The following is a 24,656-nucleotide window of genomic DNA, read 5'->3' on the forward strand; positions in this document are numbered from 1 at the left end:
TGAACCAAGAAAAAGACACACGCGGCCAAGAGGACACTGGAGTGTATGTCTCAGCTCCTTTGCACCCCAACGTCTAGCTGCCACATGTTAATTCTGCTCAAGAAACATGTCGCCAAATCAATCCAGATCAACTTGAATAATTTCTAGTGCCTCTTCAAGACCTCCATGTGACCTGTGTGATGCTTGCCTCAGAGATCTGGGGCCCAATCTATCCAACTTTCCAGCGCTGCTGCATCCTCAATGTAATCCAAGGCACCCGCTACTGCCTCCTACTGCAGGCTACAGCACATGACCTGTTGACATGGCTATATCTGTGCTGGAAAGTTGGATAGGATTGGGCCCCTGGAACAGGCTGCACATGTTACATGATTCTATGGAAAAGCCCACAGGAAAATTGCACATAGCAAAAACCTCACTATCATAAATGCTCACACAGAAAAATGCCCACACTAGAATATGCGCGTAGAAAAATTCTTGTATTCACAATATTATGAAGTAATAACATATAGTTCAGGGACCAATAGAACAACGGAAGCCAAACTCTGACCACTTCAGCTTTACATGAAAATGACTATTTGTGTGTATTTTTCCATGTGCACAATTTTCTGTGTGGGCATTTTTCTTATTTCATTTATGACAGTGGGTTTTTTTTCCTATGCGTAGTTTCCCTGTGGGCCTTTTTCATGTGTGCCTTTTTTGGGTTACTGTGTTGCACACACAACTAGTACACCAGCATCTCATCATGAAGAAGTTGCACTCGTATGTCACCAGGGCTAACGCAAACCTCCTCAAAAGCCTGACACGGCTTCTTTAAGAACATTAGTGTGGTGCAGCTTCTGTCACAATTGCACCAGCCCCGCTCCTGACTGTGTGCGGCACATTTGAAGGCTGCTTTGCCACGCTAAGGAACGACTGTCACATTGTGAAGCCATCGGCAACGCAGCACGTCCTCGACAACAGGAATCTGGGCGGAGGAATGTTCAACTCTGCAGGGAGTGTACAGTATGCAAATTAGGCACAGCTGCATAATTTCTCCTCTTTTGCATCTTTTATGCTGCAGGGTTTTAAGAACACTTTTATTCTCGTCTTGCTGGGTGGGAGCTGCATGAGCTTCCCTGGTCTCTCCAACCACTGGACAGCTCTTTCCCAACCCCCTCTTTGGTTTCTGATATTCCATCCAGGACTGCCCAATGATAGGTGCTTGAAAAGTGCTTCCCCCCGCCCCCCCAAAAAAGATGAAATTGGATCTCAGATGCTCCGTGCCATGCTCTGGTTATTTTCTGGGCCCCCACAGAATTGGCACATTCATGTTGTCCTGGCTGCAGGTCTCCCTTTAATGGCCCAAGATGAAGCTGTGGCACATTTGATTTGCAGGAGTGTGGAGGTGGGCCCTGCATTGCAGTCAGTGCTGAATCAAGACCCTCGCTGCCATGTGAGCACATCTGTATTAGCAGATTGTGGGGGAAGACCTGTGCGTGGCGAGGAGAGAGTGCTCTGCACATGGTCAATCCGCTCTGTCACCAGTTCTAAAATTGCTGAGTCACACTTGGTCAGCTTTTTCACCTGCTGGTAATGATGCCTCCCTTGACCTGCTCATATCTTGAAATGTTCTGGGACCAAGCCAAGGTCAGTGAGAAGGCCACTGAACCCCAGACAACTGGTTCCCAATCCAACGCATCCCAGTATTGGACATGAGTGCCCTGGACATTTGTGTCCTAATATATCTATAGTTATAGATATATAACACATGAATAGGGTTCAGGTTGGGATAGGAAGCTTAGGATATATAGTATGGAATTTTTTGCCCAGTTCTAGTTTGTTTGTTGCCCAGTTATAGCGGGATACAAATAGTCAGGACACCCCCCCTCCCCCCAAAAAACCAGGATGTGAATGTCCAGAGACACCAATGATCAGCTCACAATTGTCCAGGGCAAGCCTTGTACCACCAAGGTCATGCACCTGGATGAGGCCACATCTTGGGGGATTGCAACACATGCTCTTTTCATCCTGAAATGCACAAGAGGGGCTTGGAAACTCCACAAGACCTTTATCTGGCCTTGCAGACAGAATGGGCTGGCTGCAGGCATGTCCTGCACACTCGCCCACGAGCGGAACGCAACCACAGGAGGAGGCACTACTTCCGTTAGGCAAGTGCCCCCTGTCCTTCATTCTGTCTGTCTGGGGGATGATTGCTTGTGCAGAGCGAATCCATCCCAGGTCTGCCTCCCAAAGGGTACAGTCTCCCAAAGGGACCCTGCCCTTCTGGCCATACAAGATGTGTGCACACAGAGTGCCCTCATTAACCGGGAGCACAATCCTCTGGGGAGCTCTCCTGCACAAGCACTGTTGAAATGAGTGGCAGCTGCTCAAGAGCTCTGCTGGAAGCCTGCACAACTCCTGTACATTTCAATGGAGTTGGGGGAGGACTCCCAGGGGCTTGGCCCACGGGGTCAGATCATCTTCCAGCCTGCAACCATGGCCATTGCTGCACCTGGGTCCCTCCCAAACGTGCACCTCTGAGTTCAGTGGCAGCCAAGCCTGTTCCCTTGCTGCCGCACCACCCTCCGCACTCCACTCCAGGCTCACTGTATGAAGCAATTACTCCATCCAGCTGACATCTGAACCTGTCATTAGTTGGATGCAACAAGCAGCTCACACGTGGATCCACTGAGCCTGCTTTCCCCGCTACAAAGGGGGCCAAAGCGCCCACAGCCCAAAGGTAGAAACAGCTGCTGTGTTGCTGTGCCGTGCCCTGTCTGTGTGAATGTGTCTGCTCAGGACATCCCGGGTGGCTCTCTCCTGCTCCCAACTTCCAGGCAAAAGCCTGCCCTAAAGCCTCCTCGCCTCGCAGATCGCTGAGCCACATCGGAGCAAACAGCAGAACAGCTCCCAGCTCTCTGCAGCCGGAAAGAGGTGGGAGGCCTCTCCGGGGGCCACTCGATAGTGCCGTGATGCTCAACAGTCACAGTAGTGAGATTGTCTGGCTCTCCGGGGGTGCTTCTCTGCAAAGCCATTCAGAAACAAAGCGCCCCTCGGGCTCGCTGAGCGTGGCAAGGCTGAGCCAGAAAAATCCACTTTGCCAGCTGCAGCTGTTGCTGCCCTTGGAGTCAGGCGGTGCATGAAAGCTAGTGGGTTCTGCAGTGCAGCTCCACCATTCTGACCATGAGGCCTCCCTTCCAGGCTCAAGTCGGCCGCTCAGAGCTGCATGAAACTGCTCTGAATGCCCATGGGGGTGTGACTTGACACCCCCTCAACACATGGTAGCCGGGGCCCTGTACCCTTGACCCAGGCATAGCTATGCCAGGGCTGACCCAGTGAAAAGGAAAAGTGGAGGGCAGAAGGGGTGCATTAATCATTATGCGCTCCTCCCCTTGCTCAGCCTGCCTTCTCCCAGTACCTGACCGGGGGGGGGGGGGGCAGAGAGAAATCATCACTGATATTTCTCCTAGAGGAAGTCTGAAGTGGATTTGTGGGCTGCTCTTTTGACACCTGAGAATTCCAAGCGACCCTGCAAGAGCTGAACTGGATCAGCAGTCTGGGGACCTTCTACTGTCTGGTTGCCAGGCAGCTTGTTCAGGGTCACTGCCCAGTTAATTGTGTCCTGTGAGTTGAATCCATCCACCTATTCTGTGACCTTTGATGCCCCCCACAACGAGCCAAAGGGAGGGGTGGGGTGCCAGCTGGTGTTTGGAAGGAGTTGTGGATTGTGTGAAGAGGGTCCAGTGTGCTTGTGCCTCCCTCTCCCCCGAGAGTTCCCTCAGCAGCACTAAAGCCACAATCCAGTGCATGCTGACGTGATCAACCCCATTAAACTCAAGTGAACAGACTTCTGCCTCTACAAGCATTGAGTTGCACCATGGCACAAATAATGCACAATGAATGCCAAGCGCTTAAGCAAATGTGTCGTGTGTGTCCCCAGCAAATGCCCCCCTTTCTCAGCAGCACAACTGTTGCTGCCCCTCCCACTTCCTGTACTGGACTTGAAAAGAAAAGCAGAATGGAGCAGAAGAGGAAACATGGAGACAGTCTAGCCCACCACTCTTCTCTGCTCTCCTTTTTGCTTTTGAATGCAGGAAGCAGATACCTCCTGCCAAAGTCAACTGCCTCAGTAGGCCTCATAAAGGGCCAGCCCTGGGTACAATATTTCTATCCCGCCCTTCCTCCAAATTGCTCAGGGAAGCTCAGATGGTCCTCTCTCACTCCCAATCTATTTTACCCTCACAACCACCTATGAGGATGATCAGGCTGAGACTCAGAGGCTGGCTGCAGGTCACCCAGTCAAGACCCTGACTGAGTGGGGATTTGAACCTGACACTCCCTGGTTGGCCTGTTGGCTACATTCACCTCTGTACACTTTGGTTCTTGATCCAGTTGGGGGCCTGCCTTCCTCTTCGGTTGTCTGGATTCCTGGTGCTGCCCTCCATTTCCTTCTGCCCCCTGGCAGGACCCCTCCAGCACCTGCAACCATCTATCACTGGGAGGAGTGGACCTCACTGGGTGACATCCTGGGGAGGGGGGGGGTTTGACACCACTACTGGCCATAATTGTGAAAATCTTGGTATTTTTTAATAATATTATGTTACAGATCATTCAATGGGTGATATAGCAGAATGCAATTAAACAAACCATGCAGAAATATCTGTATTCTATCAAAAGTTATAGACAAATAATCAGAAAAGGAAAACACAACTGCCTTATGTAACAAAAACTGGATTTCCTTCACTCAAAACTGACCAATGAGACTGATTGTTCCAATGAGGTGTTACGATAACACAGCAGGGAACCAATAAGGTGTTAGTATGAGTCAGCTTTCATTTCCATGTATCAGAGCTAAACTCTTGTTCAGTTGTGTGAATGTCATCAAGCTGGCCACTGGGTTTTTGTAGGTGACTGATTGGTTGGGTGACCTGGGCTGGTCTATATTAAAATAAATTCATTCTGTCTGGTCAAGTATAGCAGGATGTTCATCATGAGGGTGATGCAATGAGGTCTCGTACCGGGCAGCACAAACCCCAGTGACTCCTCTGCCTGGAATGGTGCCTGCCCTGTCCTGCAACAGGCTTGGACTGATGGTCATTGAGCAGCCAAGCGGGGATGAATGGATGAGGTCTGGGTCACAGCGACAAGGAGTGAGGTGGCCTTTGTGCAGGCACAGAGTTTGTAAGGCAACAGACAGTTTCCATCACCAAACAATCAAACAGAGCAAAGGCCCCAAAAGCCGGGGAACAAAAGGTAGGATTGCATGGCTCATTGACCAGGCTCTGTGCTGTGGACTGCAGGAGGGGGAGCAGACTGGAACTGTCCACGCTGGAACAGGCTGTGGACCAATCCAGCCAGGAACTCTGCCCCTGCAGTGGAAGAGGAAACGTGGAGAAAGCAAGACCCTCCTAGGCTGCTGACAAGGAAGGGATGAGGAAGGGGTCCTGAAGGGTTAGGGTTAGTCTTCCATTCATTTCATCCCTCCTTTTAAAAAGGCCCTGAGGGCCTGCTCTGCAACTGCAGAAGAAAGTCTGTAGTGGCAGGATGGGACAGACCACATCAGGTGGCAGGCAAGAGCATGTGTGCACGCGTGTGACATTTCCACATGTACCCTTTCATGAAACCCATTGTTGCTCACAGGTGCACACATTTGGTTCCTGCTGTGTGTACGCAGCATTGGGAAGAAATGGCTTAAAAACTCCTTGCAGCTAGAAAGCCATCACAGAAGTCTGGGTGAAAACTTCCTTGCTGATATGCTAGCTTTCTAATTTGCAGGAAGTTTTTTTTTCTTTTTTAAACACAGAGGAGCATTCAAAAGTGGTTTCTCTCCACCTGCCATCTGAAATGGGGTGGTCTACTCTGCCAGGACTGGCCCACCAATGAGGCTGACTGAGTTGATTGCCTCAGGTGCAGTTTGAATTGTTTTTCCATTGCAGTTGTCCTACATGGGGGGGACGGGAGGGAGGACGGACGGACATGTCTGTGCAGGAAAGTATGTGTGGACCACTGGAAACATAATTGCTCTCTTGGTATATTGATGGAGGAGCCACTTCATGCATGCTGGGTACACGTCAGATATCCACACACACACATACCACAATGTGACCAGTATTTCAAAGAAGGCACCACATCAGGTTTTTGGCCTCCTTCCCATGAACTCTGCCTGAGATTCCCCCTGAGATTCCAGGGGCTTGCCACGCTGTATCTCCCACCCACCCCCAATGATGAATGGGTTGTGATGCACCAGCAGAGCCTCCACTCTGTCACTGCACTCACATGTAGCCCTCCAGGCTGTGGCTTAATATATCCGCAACTGCACCCCTGGGAAGCTGCCTCTTTATGAGGTCTACCTGGAGACTGACAGCCTAATCCCATGCAGGTTTACTCAGTAGTAAGTGACATTACAGTCAGTTGGGCTTACTCCCAGAGAAATGTGAATAGGATTGCAGCCTGAATCCCCCAGTGCCATCCTTGCGCAGGCAGAAATGACACAATCCAGCAGGAGGCCTCTCTCTCTCTCCCCCTCCCTCTCTGTCCCCTCACAGGACATGAAACAGTCCTGTGGGACCAAGGGAAAATCCCATTTTCAGGAGCACAAGAACACCAGCAACCTCACTGCACCAAAGAACAGGCAACCTGTCCATGTATGGTCGCACTGGACACCCCAAGTGTTTGCAGGGTGGGTCAGAAGGACACTGTTTTGATTTATTTTGCTCACACAGGGACATCCCTGCACACAAGTCCATTCCCCCCCCCCCCCCAGTCTGGAACAGCTCTGACCATTAGGAATTTTTTTCTGATACTCATTTGGACTTTCCCCCAGCTTTAAGTATGTTAGATCGTCCTCTTCTCTGGGGCAGCAGAGGACAAATCCTTGTCTCCTTCCATGTGACAGCCCTTCAGGTATTTGAAGAGCACATCATGGGAGCTTTCTCTTTCCCAGGCTCAATAAATGGAGTTCCTTCAAGCCTTCCTTGCAGGGCTGGTTTTCCAGGCCCCAGCGGTTCTTCTTGCCCTGTTCTCAACTTGCTCCAGAGAGGGTGGTGAAGACCCTACTCAGCATGGTGCACTCAGACTGGACCTCTGGACCAGGTTCATTACACAGTTCCTGGGGGGGGCAATAGAGTTGGAACAAGAGCAAGACTGTTGCTTGCTGAAGAAGTCAGATATTTCACGCTGGCCAACAAGGCTGTCACGGTCTCATTACAGGGGTGGGAAAGCCCATTTATGTACCCTGTGTGTGCATGTGCACATGTGTGTGCGTGTGTGTGTGTGTGTGTGTGTGTGTGTGTGTGTTTGTATGAGAGAGAGTTATTTGAACTCAAGCGGTCTCATCTACCTCTTTGACTCCCGGTAATGATGTTCAGGAGTGCGCAGCGCCCAAAGGGCTCTGGCTCAGCATGTAGGAAAGCAGCTGGGACGTCCACCCAAAGTCCTGAGGGCCCCGTCGCCCCAAAGACCCCCCTCTAAGCTGTTCCCAGTCCCCCTGGCACCCAAGACAGAACCAAAAGGCCCAGTGCCCCCCAGAAGGAAGAGGTCAGGTGCCACCTCTGCCACCTCCACCTGGGCACCCCCCCTCCCGGGCACCCACCCCACAGGCTGAAGGGAGCGGCCCTGCCCTGCACACCTTCTGCCCTTGGGGGCCTCCCTGGCAAGTGGTGCCCCTCCTGGGCCAGATCTCTCCTCTGGCCACCCTAGTGGTGCTACCCTGGGGCACGGGGGCTGCCCCGGTTTACAGCCCCATCCACGCAGCCCCCCCCCCCAGCCAGCGCCATGCTCCAGCCCAAACTAGGCTACAGACCGCCCGCAGCCGCCCCCCGTGAGCCCCCTCTCCTAGCGGGCGGGAAGAAGCAGCGCATTTCCAGCGGGAGGGGCGGTCGGGTGGGGGGGTCCCGGTCCGGAGAGGCGGGGGCGAGCGAGGGGCAGGAGCGGTCGCCCGGAGAGACGGGGCGGGCGGGGGGCGCCTTACCTGCCCGAAGACGGAGCTGAGGACGGGGCGGAGGCGCTGGAGCAGCGGGTCCGCCTCCCTGGCGCCGGGCTTGGCCGCGGAGGGGCTGCCGGGGCTGGAGCGCGGCGGGGACGCGCCGTCGGCGGCGAGCTGGAGCGACTCGCGGCTGCCGCTGCCGCTGCCTCCGCTGCCGGGGCGCCTCTTGCCGCCCAAGCCCGGCCCCCGCCCCGCCCTCTCCCGCTCCGGTGGCGGCAGGTCCTGGCTGGCGCTGGGGGAGGAGCGGGCGCCGCGGGGCTGGGGCTGGGGCGGGCTCAGGCCGGGCGGGGGGCGGCAGAGGGGCCGCCTGGCGCTGGGCTGCCCCGTCCCGTCCCGCCCAGGGCCTCCGCGGGGCTGCGGCTGCGGCGGGCCGGCCGCCCTCCTCCGCCCGCTCCCGCCGCCCGCCGCCCGCGGCAGCGACGCCCGCGAGTCGCCCTGCCGGACCGAGGAGCTCATTGTCGGCGCCGCCGCCCCGCCGAGCGCCTCTTAAGCGGGACGGGAGGGGCGGGGAGGCGGCGGGAGGGGCGCCCGCGGGAGGGGAGGGAGGGGGAGGGAGGGGAGGTCTCCCTGCCCGGTGCGGGGCCCGAGGGGGGGGGCGGCAGGCTTCAGCACCGCGGCCCCGGACAGCGTCCAGGGAGGGGGGCGCCCCGGGGGGTGGGGAGGGGGAGGGGAGGTCTTCCTGTTCTGCGCGGGGCCCGAGGGGGGCCGGCAGACTTCAGCACCGCGCCCGCGGACAGCGCACCGGGAGGGAGGGAGAGGCCGGTGCCTTGCGCTGCTCCTCCGCCGCTCTCTCCCGGGCGGGCAGCTGCGGAGGCGCCTCTAGACATGCCGCAGCCTCTGCCGCAGCAGGTGCCGCAGCAGCGGGGGGGGGGCCACCGGGGGAGTGCGAGATCGGCCAGACCGGGAGACCCTCCCGCCACGAACCCCGGGTGCGAAGGCGGGAAGGGCTGCCTGGCGGTCTGGCTGGCTGCCCCCCCCCCCCGCGGCCGGAGCCTCGGATGCGTCGAGGGAAAGTTCCACCCCCAGCCCTGCCCCTCCCCCACCCTTGGCTCACTCAACTTTGGGTGCCCGGCAGGCCCGGGAGGGGAAGGGGAGGGAGCCCCGCGAGGCAGTGCTGGAGGGGCATGTGCACCAGCCCCCCCAGTGGCCCCCAGGAGTGCAGCATTCCGGTGTCTCCATCCTGGGCAGAGCTGGGGGCACCTTCCAGGGGTTCTGCCCCACTCAGTGTCCAGCCTGGAGGAGGGGGGCAGTGGGGCAGGATGGACCAGGCCCCTGGGCAGTCCACACCCACTGAGGCCCCCTCCCCCTGGGAAGCCAGGCGACCCCCTGCCCAGGACAACCTGCACACCTGGCCAGCCGCAGGCCCCTGCACAGTCTCCCCTGGAGCCCTCCAGGCAGCCTTCCAGCCCAGCCACTTCGCACCCAGCAGACCTGCACCTGCTTCGCTTCTGACACCACCCCGCTTCTAGTGAAGGGTGGTGAGAACGCCCTGGCAGACCAGGCCCCCATTCACTGATGGGATAAGAACATCCAAAGAGCCCTGCGGGATCAGGCCAAAGGCCCATCCAGTCCAGCTTCCTGCGACTCACAGGTGCCTCAGGAGCACACAAGACACCTGCATCTTGGTGCCCTCCTTTGCGCCCGGCATTCAGAGGCAGCCCACTTCTCAAACCAGGAGGTTGCACAGACCCATCATGGCTTGTCACGGGGGATGGACTTTCCCTCCATCAATCTGTCCAATCCCCTTTGAAAGGCCTCCAGGTGCCATCACTACATCCTGTGGCAAAGAGTTCCACAGATTAATTACTTGCTGGATAAAGAAATATTTGCTTTTGGTCTGCTCTAACTCTCCCAACGCTCACATTTAGTGGCTGTCCCCTGGTTCTGGTGTTGTATGAGAGGGGAATGAACTAGCCATGGGGATGGCAAGCACCGTTTGGGGTTTTCCATCCAAGGCACCAAAATGCCTTGGCTCACACCTGGTTTGGCAGCACAACTAGTGCCAGCCATTGGACCAGTCACTTTGACCGGGTGACTCGGCTTGGATCCTTGCTAGAGCCCAGAAAAGAGGCTGGCAGGCACTCATCTCACCCCCCAGCATCTCGAGTTCTAGAGTGTAATCAATCATGAGCTTAGTATCCCCAAGAGGGTTGGGGAAAAGTCAGTGACACGTAATTGAATTCTTTCCTGCCAGAGCCAGAAAGGAACATTTTCAACCAGATACCCAGGATCAGCTCCTAAAGGTCAGCCCCTCTCCTTCACCACCCGTATCTTGTGTCCCAGTGGGGTTGCTGGAGGCTGACCTCTCTGCTGGATATCAGCTTCACTCTTACCCATATTCACTGCACAGAAATCTAGCAGGTTGCAAACGGGGGTGGGGGGAGGGGGGAGGCCTTCTGTGGGAGAGAGGGCTTGAAGCTCCAGGGGAGAACCAGTGGGACACTCTGGAGGGCTGCCTTCACCACTTGTGCCCACATGTTTATTGATTGACTGCCACAGGGTAGGGGACCCTCACTATATTTGCAGGGAGGGGAGTTTGGGGCTTTACTACTCCAACCTTCTGGTGCTATTTGGGAAGAAGAGAGAACTGGAGAGAGGCTCTTTTGCTCTAGCTGGTGGTTTGATGCCCAGGGAAGCGAGATTCTCCTCTAGTCCTCCCTGAAGCCCAGTGTGAGACCAACACAGCAAACTGTGCTTCCGTAGGAAGTTCTCCTACACAGAAGGGAAAGGCAGAGGGCAAAACCAGCACAACTTGCACCAGGACCCGATCCCCTCTTGCGCAGTCTGTCCTACCCCTTTCCCAGTTCTGTAGCTAGCATGGGTCCTATAAGTGGCCAGAACAGGGGTAATTAACAAAGGTGTTTACTCACCTTCATTTTGCCTCCTGATAGTCGAGCAGTGGCACCCTCTGTTGGTGGGCAGAACAGGGTGGCAACAGTTGTGCAGAGGGGGTGGGTCAGGCTGTGGTGGCATCAGCCAAATCCTAACCACCTTCTCAACCTTGATTCCCAGTGTCTATGTGGACTTGCGTCAGCTTTGTAGCTGATGCAGGTCCAAGTAGACCTGGCAGCCTAGCAAGGCTTACCCCAGTGCAAGGGACAAATGTTCCCATACCTCAGGAAGGCCTCCAGATGTAACAGCCCAATCCTTTCCAGCACTGATGCAGCCACAATGCAGCCCTGGATAAGAGAACAAATGTTCCCTTACCTTGTGGGGGCCTCTGTGACTACCCTTCTGCCACAGGCTGCAGTGCATACCCCATTGGCATGGCTGCATCAGCACTGGAAAGTTGGATAGGATTGGGCCTCAAGCCTCTGTGGGCACCATGTTGGCGCTGTTGCATCAGAGGATTGGGCTGCTGGGCTACAATCCTAGAGACCCTAACCTCTGAGAGGGCCCCATTAAATACAGTTGAGACTCACTTCGGAGTGAACACGCAGAGGCCTGCGCTGTGCTTGGTGGGAATTATCCTGCAAGTTACAGCCAGGCTGGTTTCATGTTTTATAACAAGTTGGCATCTAACACGTGGCCATAACAGGCAAATCTTGCAGCTGACTCCTTCCCACCTCAAGCAGACATCTGTGTTTGTGTAAGGGATGGTTCTTCCTTCTGTCATCGAAAACATTGGCAAGCCTCCTTTTCAGTCCCTGCAGGGGCCTTTCCCAAGGCCATTAGCGTCCTGGAATTAACGCAATGTGAAACCAACATCAAGAAAATAAATGAGAAGACAAGCCATTCAAAGCTGTAAGTGCAGCGAAGGCAAGTTGCCCTCACTGGAGGCTGAGATGCTGTCAGAGAGGAACCAGGTAAGTCTCTGGGGCAGGGATGGCATGTTGGAGGAATCTTTAAAAAATTGGTTTCCTCTTTAGGGAGGAAGCAGAGTAGCTTCAGCAGCAGACCCCCCCTCTTGCTGGGAATCAACCCCAGGGAAGCTCCCACACCCGGCTGACTGCTAATTAATAAAAGACAAACGACAATGGCTGGTTGAAGTTGCAGAAGAAGTCATTTACTCATGGTTCCATAGAAGCATGTTTACTGCATCTGATTATGACCAGAGGTTACACTAACCTTGAGACAATAAGGCCCTGGAGCTGCCTCATCCTGCGTGTGCCATGTGGTCAAGATGGCGTCACCAGCAGAGCCCTGCTGTGACCCACCTTGTCAGGTCAGTGTTCAGTGAGGAAGAGAGGAAGAGAGGGCGTGCTCGGAAGGGAAGGGAAGGATATAGGGTCTGGGCCACACCCCCACATAGGTCATCCAAAGGGGACAGGTAAAAGTGTAGGGTCACTGGGCCATGGCTTAACCCTTTCAGGATAGTATCCTGCCTCCTCTGGACAGCAGACGGAGTTGCACCAAACTCCAACATGGCAAACCTTTGGGGCTCAGCATGTTGAAAATTTGGAACATGCCTAGCTTGACTCTGTCACAGGGCACCACCACCCAGAGCAAAAGAGAAGCAATTCTTTACATATCCATTTATTTAAAAAAAATAGTCTAATCCTGTGGTGCTGCTTATTATATAAAGAAACATAAAATCAAGAATGCAATGCAAGAAAAATGAACAGTTGTGGTTGGGGAATGCCAGCATGTCACCCAAAATGTTGTGGCATGTCACCTTGGACACGCGTGTCACAGGTTCACCGTCACTGCTCTAGAGCCAGGCAGGCCTTGTCATGGGGTAACCTGAAAGAGCTACATGGAGCAGCTTCCTTCGAGGGGCGATGAATGCATAAGCCCCAGTCCACCTGTGGGCAGCCCTCTCCACTAGGCACTCTGCCCCTCTTCTGACTGGCTGGGACCAAAGTGGGAGGGAAGCACAGTGATGGCAGCCCCCAGGGGAAGGCGGAAAAGAAGCTGCCCTGCCTCCAAATCATGATGCGAATGGGAGTTCAATATTTCCCACTGCAAACAGAAGTGTCTTGGCATGACGCTGGAAGACTGCACACTGTGCTCATCATAAGTGGGGGGAGTGGGTGTGCCCACTTTTTCACCTGCGTGCCCTTCCCCCTCACCCATGGGGGGTCTGCATGCAAGTCTGTGCCCGGAAGAGGCATGTGGGGGAGTATTCAGGCAGCGCAGGGGCATAGGCCACTCCAATCCTTGGCAAGGAATTCCAGAATCCAGAGACTGCGACAGAAAAGACCCTGCCCCTCACCCCAGTACCCAACAACAGCTCCTCCGCCAATGGTGGGTGGAGCTGGTTCTTTCCATATCTCCCAGTATCTCTGAGAGACACTTTTACAGCCCCACCCCACAGGTCTCTATGCAGAAGGAACTTGTGTGATGTTCTGTGGGATTGGCACCAGGTAAGCATGTCTAGGACTGCGGCCCTAGTTGTGGTGGATGGTGCAGGGTGTGGCACCTAGTGACTGGCACCCATTCCTAGCCCATTGTGTAATCTGGGAAGTAGTTCATAGAATCATCTCGTCCAACCCCCTACCTGTAGCAGGAAATCCTCTTAGAGCATCTCCAGCAGGTTGAGCCTCTGCTTGAAGGTCCTTGCTGCCATCACCCCAGGCCAAGGTGAAACAGTGACCTGGAGGGAACACTGTCCTCTCTGAAGAACGGGGAGCCCAAATCCCCAGAGGTTCCTCCTCAGACCTGCAGTCTAGGAAGTTGGGGCGACAAGGAGGGACACAGGTGGAGGAAAAGTGGGGAGGGGGGCAGGAGAAGGGAGTGGAATGGTGGCCCTGACAGCAGCTCCAAACAGTCCAGGCAGTCCGGTCCATCAGAGAACTTGGATGATACACCTTCTGCACATTCCAGCCTCTCCTCTCACAACTTGGTCTAATTCCGGGTTCTGTGCGTGCCACAAGAGCGCCTCTGTGTGATCTCCGGAGTGGAAAAGAGCAGCTGGCCAGGCAGCCTGGAAGAGGCCAGGCAAGAACTCGGTGGGGACGTCCATTGTGCTGGGCTGGCTACGGAGCTGCCTCTCTGAATGGCGTACAGAGTCTTTGCCATCTGGCGGTACAGAAACCTCAAGACACCATTCGTTACATAATATGCTCACTTGCCACTTTCCCAGTTGGAACAAATGTTGCGTTGAACGATGGAATTCAAAGTCGCAGGCAGGAGGGTGCAGCTGCTGCAGTTCAATTGGGACCATTGCTGGTGCAGCAGAGCTGAATTTGGCCTTTACAGCCGTGCAGGACCTCGGTGGTTGGAGCGGTGCTGGGAGAGGTGAGTTGGGCCCACCTCAGCCAGGGCTGGCTTTGGCCCATCTCAGCCAGGGCTGGCTTTAAGCCAAATGGACCAGCTGCCCCCAGTTGGGTCCCACATCTAAGGTCCCCCCACACTAGGGTGGTCTTGTCAAGTACACCCAACAACACGTTGCAACTAACACCACATTGCAGGTTTTATAGAGAATGGCAATGATTTTTATTTTTTTCCTGAGTTCTTCAAAAAACAGTAGCGTTTTGTTCGTACAGTCTATATTTTAATTTTTTCCCCTCTGTACTTGAATTACATAATATGTTAATTAATTATAGAAGGCTAAAACAAGTGGAACTGTAACGTTTTTCTTTCCAAAGGTAAACTCTACATTTTGCTTGTTTACTTGTAGACTTCAATATGCAGTTTTATATTAAAATGTGCCTAGATCCATTTAGTCCGTGAACTCACCTGCACTTTTCCAGTGCACATCTTGTTGACTTTCCATTCTACCCTCAAGATAGAAAGTTTGTAATACATTTTATTTCTATCTCTCAGATTCCACAGACTTTCAGCCCAATCCTATGCACATCTACTCAGAAGTAAGTCCCATTAGAGTCTGTTGGGCTTACCCCCAGGAAGGTGTGGATAGGATTGGGCTGTTTGGTTGTTAGCCTGTTGGGGCACCACCAAGAATGTTTCCACTGAAGCCCTGCAGCTCCTAAGCCTGGCCTTACCCTCAGCCCACCTTTAAAATGATGTGATTCTTCCAAGGCGGTTTATAGTACACAACTGAAGCAATATTCAAACCACGAAACCCATTCAGCCATGCTGTTCACTAGATCTAGGCTACGGTTCAGGGCTGGCCCATGCCAAATGCTGCCCCTCTTACCCGATGATGTGCCAGCTTCTCCTCCTCATGTTCTCCAACATTCTAGCTCCCCACTCCCCTCCACACTTCCTCTTCCTCTCAGTCCCCCTCTTCCTTTTCCAATCCAGGGAAAAAGAAGGAGGAGCAACAGCAGTGGGGGCAAGTAGCCAGACACAAGATCGGTGTCCCCACCGATCTTTACATGAGATCCTTCATCTGGATACTTCATTTGGCCTCATGGATGGGCCGGTCCTGCTTTGGCCAGTCTCTGTCTCTCAGCTAGATCTCCTTCTCAGGATTGTGGTGAGGATAAAATGGGATCAGGGAGGAATGCCACGGATGCCACCCTGTGGAAGAAGGGCAAAATAAGAACAGAATCAGGCTACAATACTATTCACACTTTCCTGGGAGTAAGCTCCATTGACTATAATGGGATTTACTTCTAAGTAGACATGCACAGGATTGGGCTGTCAATATAGTAGGCACCTTCAAAACTAGAGAATCAGCCACTTGCTGTGACCAGCTCATCACAGCCTACATGTGTGTGTGTCGGAGGTGGGGGGGAATCAGCCTGATATAGGGGACACCTCCTTGGGAAGCTGGGGCCACCCGCAATTGAGCTCTGGGCCTGTTGGACATTATTTCGGGGAGGAACATGGGATCATGAGTGCTGCCAACCCTTTTGGAGGAGTGCATCAAGCCAGGCATGGTGCTACCTCTGGGGTGGGGGGGAGGGAACGGGCGCTGCAGCTCCCTTCCAGCTGGAGAGGGTTTGTTCACTGCTGCTGCTGTTGCTTCTCTCTTTTTTTGCTACACAGGAAATAGAGTATAACCCCAGCAGCAGCAGCAGCAGCAGCAGCCCAGAGGCATTCCTGCTGCTCTGCTCTAATCTCTCTGCTCAGATCCACTCTTGGTATTCACACATATACAAGGAGTGTCCAGGAGCAGGGGACTCACTGTAGCCAGCCAGCAGGGAGGGGCTGTCCCAAGCCCGCCTGGTGGGCCTCCGAAGGTGGTGCCTCATGGTCTTCCCACTACCCGCATTGTTCCAGCTTTGGCTGCTATTCCCTGGATTCACAGAGGAAGAGGGCAATGGGGAGAAAAGAGGCGGTGCCTTTGCAAGTCTAGCATACCTCTTTCCTCCACACTTCCTTTTCCTTGTCTTCTCCCTGAGGTACCTGGTGGGCTATTGTGAGATGCAGGAAGCTGGACCAGATGGGCGCCTTCGGCCTGATCCAGTGGGGCTCTTCTGATGTTCTGAAATGGAATGGTTTCGAACTTCAGGCCAAGAGTCCAAATCTCTTGGTCCTGATTTCATGCATTGATGCTTCCAGCCAGGCAAAATATGCTGCAGTCGATGATGCCATATCAGCTGGCCAGTTCCTCCCCGTTGCTTCTTATCTCCACTTGTGCAGCAAACCCAGAACAAGGGGATGGAGGCTCCACCGCGCATGCCTTCGAGAGGGTTGTGCAACCCAGATCCCAGCAACGGGGCAGGGCTATCAGAATGTGCTGCTTTGCTTTTTGGAGGCTTTCTCCGAGAACTTCCATTTCTGGGGGAGATTTGAGTGGATAGTCAGTCAGAGGGGAAAGGGCTGAGCCATCTCCGTGGACCATGCAGGGTTTCAGCTTGCCAAGGCTGGGCTTGGCTCAGAGGTCAAAGTGAGGGAGTGAGGGTCCCATTGCACCAGCCACTGCCAGTGGCATCTTGGGATGGCAAACACACACACACACACACACACACACACACACACACACACACACACAGAGGCAAGGGAAGGGGCTGAGCTTTCTCTTCCTTGCTGAGCTGCTGTCACATTTGAGATGCAAAGCGCCTGTCCAGATCAAGAAGGGATTTATCTGCCTTTCCACATTTCCTGAAATGAGCTTACGCACTCGCTGTTCCTTGTGCACTTCTGAGAAATTTTCTGCGTAAGGCACTAATCGCGGGGCAGGGTCTGCACCGAGGCAGCCTGGAGAGAGCTCCGGATCTGATAGCAGCAAGTGTGGACGAGGAGGTTGCGTCAGAGGTGCTCTCAGATATCACTGTCATGTAATTAAGATGGAATATTAAGAAATGACTTGAGCATGACAAGCCTCCGGCTATTAAACAGATTAAACCTTGGCACCGGCAAGAGAGGGGTGCGCCTGAGTGTCAGAACGACTGTCATGGTAGCACCAAGAGCAGCAGCGGCTTCCTGAAAAGCCCAGTTGCCAGTAAGTTGGAGCGTGGATGGGAGGGGAGGAATGGGGCAGAGGCCTGGGCGGGGAAGGGGATGCATCCAGGCTGGGACTGGGGTGGTGGGGTGAAAAAACATCCCAAATAAGTGAGACCTATGAGAGCGCTCGCCTAGGCATGTGTACTCCAAAGTAAGCCCCACGGTTTCAATAGGCCTTACAAATGTTCATTTGCCCAGGACTGTAGCCTTAATGCAACACGAGTGACGGAACTATCCCTCAGGCAGCCCTTGGGAAAGACAGAGCACAGGCCTATGCTCGTCTAGTCAGAAGTAAGTCCCATTGCCATCGGTGGGGCGCAGTATCAGGGACGTGCACCTAGGACTGCAGTCTGGGAGCCTGCAAGACTTCGCATTTTGACCCCCTTCAGGAATGCCACTGCCTGGCATGTCATCATTACGAACATCATTAATAACTTGAAGCACATAAATAGTTTCGTTCAAATTTAACTAATTCTGCTGTACCTCAGTGTAGCTGCCTTAAACATGCCGGAAAGCACACTGAGGCAGCTGTTTGTGGCACTGGTGAGAAGGCCTGTGCTGTTCTGCTGGCACCCACAGAAGACCAGGGCGCACCAAAGCAGGTAAGCTCTGCACGGGTCAGCAGAGGGGTGGGGGAGGGGGAGGGCAGAACGAGGGTGGGGAGGGGTGTAATGGGGCTGGAGGAGGCCCCTTTAAAACATACCCTAACTCTCTGGTCAGAGCTTCTGTAGGCCTGAACCCTCCCACATTGGGCTCCCACACAGTCAGCCAGCACACTGACGAGCCATAGCACCACAGCCATGCTTTGCAGGCTAGAACAGCGGCGGACCTGGGGAAGGGCAAATGGGGCAAATGCCCCAGGCGCTAAGCCTCACGTGACTCCAGGACCGCACAGGAAGCCTTCTGAGGCTCCCAGTGTAATTGGAAACAGTACTTACAGTTTTCCAAACAGGAAGTCCTGTTTAAGACCGTGGGGAAGCCTCAGAACACTTCCACAGTGGGTCCTGGAGCCACACGAGGCCCTGTTGCGCTAGGTAAGTATGGGGAGGTGCATTGCTCGGGAGGGGGGCAGCATTAGGGACTTTGGCCCTGGGAGAGGCAAGGGGTAAGCCTTGGGCTAAAATGGGCCTGGGTCATCCTGGCTCCATCTGCAGGGCAGGCTTAGCAAGCCCCTTCTCTGCCTGAAATCCAGGCCGTGCTGAGCCAGGTGGATGAAAGGCCTGGTGGCCTCCTCTATTCAGGAGCACCTCCTGACCTCTGTTTCACTTGTGCCCAATTGAAAAGAAAGCTTTGGGTGTGAAGAGTTTTCATGAGGGGCCTAGTTTGGCCTCCCTGTCCAAGGGGCTGAGCGGATTTCAGTGGGGCTGAGATCCCAAGGCAGGAATGCAGAGTCCCATGTGCCACAGAGGGAGAGCCGGCAAGACGCTCAGAGGCAAAGCTGCGAGATGCAATTCCCTTTGAGTGGGGGGATTATCAGGCAGTGCCATGCAAACAAGCCCTGCCCCCCCTTGCTGCCTGCACGCACCCTCCAGAGGCTTTTGCAAAGCCACAGGAACAGAAATAATTTAGTTGGAATCCATCAAGCATTAAAATCCTTTTGCTGAGGGACTGAAGTGAAAAATGAGCCGTAGACAGGAATTAGACGCTCTCTGCCTGGGCTGTCAAAAGGGATTTCCTCAGAGGGAGAACAAGCAGGATGGGAACTGCACAGACCACATTCCTCTGGAGGCCCTGGGGAGGCCCACAAGCTCCCCCAGTCTCCCCACTCTGGCCTAGCAGTGCCAGCATCTTGGGGACAAAATTGTGCACGCAGGTCAATCAAGATGCAATTTTCTCTATGCGCTGGCCACAGTCCCAGCTGCTGAGAGTAGCTCAGGGCTTCTGCCAAGAGACTGGGGAATCAGCTTCATATCCAGGGCAAGATTCACTGTGCTATGCAATCTGAGGCATGTCTACTCAGAAGTCAGTCCCATTGTCTTCAATGGGGCTTACTCCCTGGAATGTAGATCTAGGACTACAGCCTTAGCCACCAGCGGGGAAACCCTGCCACCTTACCTAACAGAACCTGGGCACTTAGAGAGCAAAACTGACTCCAAACCAATTGCATTTGCCCTTGAGGAAAAGTGGCCAAAGGGGTTGTGCAGACCCCCTGGCTCTCCTGATTCCCCTGCAAGGGGCAGGATGCAAGACTCTTGTCTGTGATTTTATCCTATTTCCTTTTCCCTGGCCAGATTTGGAGGAAGGGGGGTTAGAGGAAAGTATCACAAGCAGGTTCATGGAGAGTGCCTGACTCTGCTGGATGGACACCAAGGAATAGCTTGGCCAAATTGGATGCAGTAACTAGTAACACCCAGTGGAGAGAACTATCACAAGATGCAGGCAAAGCCCCAATTCATTGCTAAACTGGTGAAGCTTGCAGATTGGCTTGGAATGAGAAGACAAAACCAAACCAAGCTGATTCCCTAAATGTATCTAGCTACCAATACAGTTCCCGGTTGCTAGCTACTTATGTGGTACTTTGAACTTGCTATGGGAAGATGAGTACAATCTCACAGGCACTACTGAAACCTGGTGGGATGAGATGCACCAGCAGAATATGGTAATCGAAGGGTATAACTTATTCAAGAAGAACAGACAAAACAGGAAGGGAGGAGAGGTAGCGCCGTATGGCAAAGACGTTTGTGGCTGCAAAGAAATCCATGCAGGCGAGAAGGAAGGATCAATGGAGCATTTGGGGAAAAATAAAAGGGAAGGAAGTGACAGTGAGGTCACTGCGGGAGTCTGGTGCAGGCAGCTTAGTCAGGAAGAAGACCCGGAAAATGTCTTTGAAGGGCAAATGATCAAAACTAACTCCCTCCAGCCCAGACCAGAGCCTTCCCCCTGGGGGGAGAACAGAGGACCCAGGAGAGGTATGTAAATAACCTTTTGAGGTACCTGGAAATAGGTTGCTTGTCTCCAATGGGTCTTCTTCTGTTTTGCTGGCAAAAGTCCAAGGAGACTCCTGGCTGGTGGGAGGGGGATGTGACCTCAGTGTGCATGGCTGCTACTCACCTGGCTTGGCCTGGTCCCCACCCTGGTCCTCCTCCACTCCCCCCACTGCCAACTTCCACAGGCTACTGTTGACCTCAGAATAGCAGAGCAACTTTTGAGCCATCAGCCTGGGGTTTACAGCAGCATATAGCAAGATCTGCCCCTGAAAGGCCTGGGCTGGATTGGGCCTGGTGGCTCTGCTCAGCAGTGTGGTTGGTGGGATGAAATCAGAGCCTTCTCACTTCGAGTTGCATCCAAAACACCCATTTCTGGGTTGCTGGCTGCTACCAGACTTTGGATTCCCTGCAGAACTTATTTGGGTGTTGGGAGAGTTAGGACAGACAAAAGAAAATATTTCTTTACTCAGCGTGTAGTTGGTCTGTGGAACTCCTTGCCACAGGATGTGGTGATGGCATCCCATGATGTATATATGCAACCTCCTGACTTTAGAAATGGGCTATGTCAGAATGCCAGATGCAAGGGAGGGCACCAGGATGAGGTCTCTTGTTATCTGGTGTGCTCCTTGGGGCATTTGGTGGGCCGCTGTGAGATACAGGAAGCTGGACTAGATGGGCCTATGGCCTGAGCCAGTGGGGCTGTTCTTATGTTCTTAACTACAATTCCCAGGAAGCCTTGCAGGTCTCTTGTTATCTGGTGTGCTCCCTGGGGCATTTGGTGGGCCACTGTGAGATACAGGAAGCTGGACTAGATGGGCCTATGGCCTGATCCAGTGGGGCTGTTCTTATGTTCTTAACTACAATTCCCAGGAAGCCTTGCAGGTCTCTTGTTATCTGGTGTGCTCCCTGGGGCATTTGGTGGGCCACTGTGAGATACAGGAAGCTGGACTAGATGGGCCTATGGCCTGATCCAGTGGGGCTGTTCTTATGTTCTCTGTCTTGCTGTGCAAGGTGTTTATTCAGTTGTGATTGCTTTTTAACGGTTGCACTCTTTGTCAGTTGCACTTTCTGTACTTTATTTTTGCAGTTGCTTTTATTGTTTTGTGGTGGGCCACCTTGGGACATCTATTGCTGAATGATGAAATCATAAATGCCTGGTCCTGCTCAGGGTCAAACAGCTTGCTGTGTTCACATAGGACCCCCATCTGGGGAGATGCCCTGCCAGGGGAGGATGTAGGTCTGAGGGATTTGATGCATTCTGGCTAGTCTCAGGTCCTAGCTCCCACTCCCCATTTCACCCCCTGAAACAGTGAAAATGACATGTCTGAGCAGAAGTCCATGTTCAAAAGTGCAAAACACACTGGGAATAAGAACATCAGAACCGCCAACTGGATCAGGCAAAGTGCCCATCTCACAGTGGCCCAACAGATTTGTCAGGGAGCACACAAGAGCACAGCATTCTGGTGCCCTCCCTTGCAACTGGCATTCTTGAGGTAGCCTATTTCAAAAACCAGGAGGTTGCACATTCTCATCATGGTTTGTAACCTGCAACGGATGATTCTTCCAGCAATCTGTCCTTTTCAAAGCATCCAGGCCAGACAACATCATCACATCCTGTGGCAAGGAGTTCCACAGATTAATTACCCACTGGGTGCAGAAATATTTCCTTTGTTCTAATGCTCCTGACACCCGATTTTAGTGGCTGTCCACTAAACCAATTTTAGTGATTTGTGTGTTGTGTGAGAAGGACAAGAGCACCCCTCTATCCATTCTATCCATCCCCTGCATCATTTTGTACCCCTCAATCATGCCCCCCAGTGGATAGAGTTCCTTCTCTGAATTCAGGCCCTGCTGATGCCCAAGTCTAAGAACATAAGAACAGCCCCACTGGATCAGGCCATAGGCCCATCTAGTCCAGCTTCCTGTATCTCACAGTGGCCCACCAAATGCCACAGGGAGCATACCAGACAACAAGAGACCTGGATTCTGGTGCCCTCCCTTGCAATGGCATTCTGACATAGCCCATTTCTAAAATCAGGAGGTTGCACATACACATCATGGCTTGTACCCCGTAATGGATTTTTCCTCCAGAAACTTGTCCAATCCCCTTTTAAAGGCACCCAGGCCAGATGCCGTCACCACATCCTGTGGCAAGGAGTTCCACAGACCAACCACACGCTGAGTAAATAAATATTTTCTTTTGTCTGTCCTAACTCTCCCAACACTCAATTTTAGTGGATGTCCCCTGGTTCTGGTGTTATGTGAGAGTGTAAAGAGCATCTCTATCAACTCTGTCCATCCCCTGCATAATTTTGTATGTCTCAGCAGCAGGGCGAGGAAGCCAGGGCCCCAGATACCACCCATCTCTTCCCTTGAGAAGAGGGCAGCAAACCAGTGTAGGGTTTTTAAGTACCCCTAAACAAAAACAAAACAAAAGTCTGGGCAGAGTCAGCAAAGAAGTGGGTCAGTTGCTGGCGCAAGCCCTGCTTAGCCCCTTCCTGGGGACTCTGGGATTAGGCAGCTCCCCTGTCACTGGGCAGCCTGGGCTGCTGATCTGCTGGACAGCTCCCACACGGACTGGTAGTGCAGGGATTGAAGCCACACAGCAATGATGTGGGCATGAAGGGCGCTGTCCAGTACAGTGTGGCCCACAACCTTTAGGAGCCTGTGGAACACTGAGGCAAAAATGGGAAAGGTTGTGGACCACATGCAGCCCCCGCCCCCTACCTCAGCACACAAAAATTAAATTTGTAATAATTTGAGAAGGTGTATTAGAGGAGTTTTTTTATCATGTTGGCAACCTTCAGTCTCAGAAGACTCTGGTATTGCGCTCTGAAAGGTGGTTCTGGCACAGCGTCTAGTGTGGCTGAAAAGGCCGATTCGGGAGTGACAATCCCTTCCACGCCGGGAGCAAGTGCAGTCTGTCCCTGGTCTGTCTCCCTGGCTATGGGCCTTCCTTCTTTGCCTCTTTGCCTCAGTCTGTTGGCCAAGTGTCTCTTCAAACTGGGAAAGGCCATGCTGCACAGCCTGCCTCCAAGCGGGCCGCTCAGAGGCCACGGTTTCCCACTTGTTGAGGTCCATCCCTAAGGCCTTCAGATCCCTCTTGCAGATGTCCTTGTATCGCAGCTGTGGTCTACCTGTAGGGCGCTTTCCTTGCACGAGTGCTCCATAGAGGAGATCCTTTGGGATTTTTTTAAAGAGATTTATTATTTATAGAGAAGATTTGTAGGCTGCTGTTTTTGTTGACAGCCGTGAGCAGTTCGCCCTCGGCCCTCTCTGTGGTTCGTGGGGGGGGGGATTGCTCACTCAATGAGATGCTGGAAGTGATCAAAGGCAATCTTTTTCTTTCTGAGTCCTCATTGGGCACTTCTCAGGGTCTTGTGGTCCGTCTGTGGACCATGGGTTGGGAACCAGTGGTCCAGTAGGTACCTGAGCTACTGGTGCACATTGGGCAGTCCCAACTGCAAAGGCACATTAGAAAACTGTGTGGGGAGTTCATGTTCCAGGGGGCTGACGACTATCTATCTAGGAGGGAGCCTCACACACTTGGGGGAGGGGGTCTCCCTCATGTTCCAGGACTGAGCTGCACTGGCTGCCTGACCCACCACAGGCAGAGTCAGCAAGAGGAGGAAGTGAAGAAGCAATATGGGGGGAACCATGGGAATGGAATGGGGGGGAAACAGCCTCACCCACCAACTCTTGGTCATTTAATTTGCAACAATTGTACTGCTCAGTTGATACTGAGACAGAGGATATTCATTGGCTCAGGGCAGCAAAGCGACTGTGGTTGCCCTATCTATACCGCCATGGATGCTTCAGGTGACTGGCAAGAGGTCAGGGCCAGCTCATCCCTGAGGCCAGGTGAGGCGTTCGGTTTCCCTGAAGTGGGGGAAGCTGCCTGCCTGCCCACCACCCACTCCTCCCTCTGTTTGCAAGGGGTGTGGAGGAGAGAGAGGTGGGTTCTAGTCCTGAATGCTAGAGGAGGGTGTGATGGTTGGCAAAGCCACCTCAGGCACCCAGAGGTTTTGGTCCAACACTGCAAGAGGTGCATGAGTAACTGCTGAGTTCTCACTCAGTGCCTGATTCATTGAAGGCACTCCCTGCCACTTAATGCTGTGATGGCCAGAAGCTCTGGTGCCTTTTTAAAAGGGAACTTGTGGGAACAGGAGGTCAATCAAACAGATTGACCACCAGGGTCAGGCAGAAAGAACAGCCCTGTGTAGTTTCTTGGGGAGCTTCCTGAAAACACCTGATTTGGGGACAGGAACTCTCTCTCTCTCTCTCTCTCTCTCTCTCTCTCTCTCTCTCTCAGGAATCAAACTCTCATGAATATGGGGGCAGCAATGCGCAGGAGAGGCTGGGCTGTCTCAGCAGAGGAGTTGGGTTTGCCTCCTCTTATACTCTGCTTCTATCAGCCCAACCCTGTCCCATTTGCCAGCACTAGGCAGCTGTGCCAACGGGGCATGCGCTGCATGCTGGAGGCCTCCTCAAGGCAAGGGAATGTTTGTGGCTCATCAGTGCTGGAA

Source organism: Tiliqua scincoides, chromosome 14 (genome assembly GCF_035046505.1).
Source record: "Tiliqua scincoides isolate rTilSci1 chromosome 14, rTilSci1.hap2, whole genome shotgun sequence".
In the NCBI taxonomy this organism is placed as follows: domain Eukaryota; kingdom Metazoa; phylum Chordata; class Lepidosauria; order Squamata; family Scincidae; genus Tiliqua; species Tiliqua scincoides.